The sequence below is a fragment of the Myotis davidii genome, unplaced genomic scaffold, assembly GCF_000327345.1.
Source record: "Myotis davidii unplaced genomic scaffold, ASM32734v1 scaffold243, whole genome shotgun sequence".
Taxonomy (NCBI): domain Eukaryota; kingdom Metazoa; phylum Chordata; class Mammalia; order Chiroptera; family Vespertilionidae; genus Myotis; species Myotis davidii.
Genome location: NW_006295183.1, coordinates 2654115 through 2657654, shown reverse-complemented (window position 1 = coordinate 2657654; position 3540 = coordinate 2654115). Strand labels below are relative to the sequence as shown.

General features: G+C 43.2%; 1 long non-coding RNA gene across 1 annotated transcript; it reads right to left on the bottom strand.

The window, feature by feature from the left end:
* Positions 1-1772: 1772 nt before the first annotated feature.
* LOC107184101 lies at positions 1773-2369 on the bottom strand. Its single transcript, XR_001514921.1, has 2 exons — positions 2334-2369; positions 1773-1921 (listed from the first exon to the last, which is right to left on the bottom strand). It is a non-coding gene; the product is annotated as an uncharacterized LOC107184101 (long non-coding RNA).
* Positions 2370-3540: the final 1171 nt, after the last annotated feature.

The following is a 3540-nucleotide window of genomic DNA, read 5'->3' as shown; positions in this document are numbered from 1 at the left end:
AGTGAGTCTGCATAATGTGCTCCGGGTCACCCCTCTCATAAGCCCACATTGGTCTGATGCCCAAATCTTCCCTTTCCCACGGACACTCTCAGCAGAACTGCCCGTGTCTAAGAATCAAACCAAGCTGAAGCAAATACAAAACTGAGAGACTTATTAGACAGTGATCTGCCTGGCGAGTCACATTAGGTGGGGAATACCTAAAGGTCATGTAACCTTTTAGGAAGATGAACTGATAACTCCACCCAAGTCAAGGACCTGAGCTCTGAGTCTTTCTGTTTCCTGTCACTTTACTAAACTCCCTTCGAACCCCCATGACCCTCTGAAGATTCTGATTAAACAGCTTCTTCTTTTGATCCTATGGGTTTTCAGGGTCCAGGCAGCCAGCCTCTGGGTCACTGAGTGAGGGACATCATTAAGGGACTCCTCCTACTCTCCAAGCCAGAGAGAGTGGAATATAGTAGTCGCCTGTTTGCTCCTGATGCGTGGTAGTCACATCGCAGAAGAACTGAATAAGGAGAATAGCCTCCCCATTGTACAGAAGAGCAAAGTGAGGACTGCAGGAGATAATGCTTCTCCCAGAGTTCTAGGCGAAAGCTGAGACTCTGAACCTGCCCTGCCTGACTCCAAAGCCAGGCTTCTCTTCCCAACACCATCCATTCCTCATTGTTTCTTTTAAGCATTCAGGACCTTTCTGGTGTCTCTGCCCAAACGCAATGGCCCTCTCCCTGAAGCTAAGAATAAACTCTGAAGAGCCCCTGTCGCCCTCTGGGAGGAGTCCTCTCTTGGCTCTCAGATGCGGAGTTTGGTGGCAAAGCTGGATCCGCGTGCAATGGCGGGAGTGGTGGGAAGTTCACTGGTCAGGCGCCAGCTGGCTCAGGAGACTGGCTCCCTTCCCTTTTCTGGAGCATGAACGTTAAGTCTGGCCCTGCTCCGCTGCTTCGGTGCCCAGTTCTACAGCCATTTCAAGCCTCTCCTCTCCCCAAAATGAGCATTTACACTGCCATGGATCACCCCTTGGATGTTTCTAACCATGGAGCTGTGGCTTGGAAAACAAATTAGGAGTGACATTGCGTTCCTGTGTTTTCGGCTGTAGCTCATAATTTGGTGTAACGCAGGTCATTGTCTAAGAAGCAGGTCCCCGCGCAGGGAACCCCTTGGACACCAGAATGAAATTGACTAAATAAAAGCAGTTTCACTGAACAATTTGCAAATATCACTGCTTCTTGCCAAGCCTTTTTGGCAAAACCGTCTTCAGTGACTTGAGAGCTGTTCCAGCCAGAAAGGGATTTGGGTTACCTTCTGTTTTCCTCTTGCATTTTTCTGATACAAATGCTTCCATTAAAGCCACATTAAGTCGCAGACAATAGAAACGCCATTCAGGAAAAACATTTGCATTTATTTCTCCAGAAAAATTATTCAGGTTTTTTTTGTGTGTGTGTTTTTTTCCCTTTTCACAGGGAGGGGAGGGACCTTATTTTAGCCCAAAGTAATATATGCTAGAGGCAGTTTGTACTGCATATGGAAGGGTGTGTGTGTCCCCGGCAGGGGTAGGGGTTTTTTTTTAGGTAGGAGGGGAGGTGGCAACAGGGCAGAATGTGTGGCTGGAGCCTTGTTTCTAAGGAAAAGTGTATGAGGTTCTCTTTCTCTTACAGCAAGCATGTCAAACTCAAAGGCTAACATAGGCCAAATAAACAAGGTTTAAGTTTATGTGGGCCAGAAAATAACAAAAGCTTCAATTTTCAATGTATAACTTAGGTACACTAATCACATCATTACATATCAAGCAGATTATTTTATTTCTTACTTCACAGCAAAAATACTCCAATTCCTACTTTTCTTGGAAATTTCGATGTTCGTCAACAATTTTTCGTTTATTTTTACTACCACTTGATTTCGATAGAGACATGCTAAATACAAAGGGCTGAAATAAATGAGTAATTGTTAACATAAAATAATAGAACATTTTAATAAAAATTAATATTTTTTTCTTGAACATTAACTTACCAGATACTGATTAACTGCACAAATTAATAAGCGTAATGCAAATGAACCTATTTTTCTTGTTCATTGAAAGCGAAATATATTCTGTTGGGCACACCAAACAAGTCAGTACAAGACTAATGACCTGGTGATCAGCTGCTAAAATATTCACTGCTAGTATTAGTGGAGAGAAATGGTGCACCTGGGCATAAGGTATATAAGGGAAATGAATGCAACACGATTACTAGTAATCAGTCATTAGCGAACATTGTAGTTCGTTACTAATAATTATATATAACAGGATATTGTAAAAATTAAGTTATGAAATAGTTATTAAAACATTTCTTACATACCGTGATATTGGCCGGGGCGCAAAAAATATTTGTTGTTTGACATGCTTGTCTTACAGCACTTAAGATTGCAGGAAGGATCTCTTAGGGAGAGGAAAGAAGTATGGAGTGAGTGATAATTGTAAAAAGCCCTCAATGGCCATGGATTCTAGTTCAAAACTAACCCAGAACTAGTAGCATGGTCTCATAAATTAAAGATGTAAATATATAGACCGTGAGATTAAATTTAAAAATTGAGAGGAAAGATTGCCTTACGGGAAAGGACCCTTAGTGAGCATACTTGGCCTAGAAGCCAGAGGTTGCAAGGGCTGCTGACTCTCAAGGGGAAGGGGCCTGTGGAAGTCACTCTGGCTCACTGAGCCTGGCTTCCCTGGGCCTGCTGGGAGGATGGGGATTGCACAGGAGCTAGGCTGGGCTCTTTAAGGCGAGACTGAGATTCTGCCCTTCAGGACTGAGTTCCGCTGTTTGGGTTGGGTTTGGCCCTTTGGGGGTAGACTCCGCCCTTCTGGAGTAGGTTCCACTGATCGGAAAATAAAATAAAAATTGAGTGGAAAACATTTTTTTTAAAGGAAAATGAAAAAAAAAGTAGGCAAACATCACAACTCACATGGAGCTTAGACATGTCACTTAACTTCTCTGAGCCTTGGACTTTTCATCTATAAAATTGGGGGGGAAAAGAAGCAACAACTCAAATTGATATTGATGTGATCATACGCCGGATTCCGCATGTAACTTTATATAGCATTAGCACAGTTTTCTACTGGACAAAAGGAAAGCCCTGCCAGTTGCTCATTCTTTTGAAAAAATGTTTCAGTGGTGGCTTACTGAGGGAAGACGCCATTATGAATGCAATATCTCCCTTCCTTTATGGAGTTTATAGACTAGTGACTGAGATCCCAACTAAAACGTGTCAGAAGCCTGGCCCCTCCCTGGTGTCCCCCTGCAACCAGAATAGTCCCCATTGACAGTTGGTCTTCAAGAATCATTGTTAAAGGCCAGTGTGCTAGTTTGGATGACAAATTGTACACTCACCCAACCAATGATGCCCCGGGCTCTTCCTAAGACATAGCTGGGCAATTTTTTAGGACACCCAGGTGAACGTAAGGGTAAGAGCAAGACAACAGCCAAAACTTGCAGTCCAGGAGAGTTTGAAAAGGTTTTCTGGAATAAGCAATTTACTGACCCATAGAATTGGGATAGGAGACAGGAG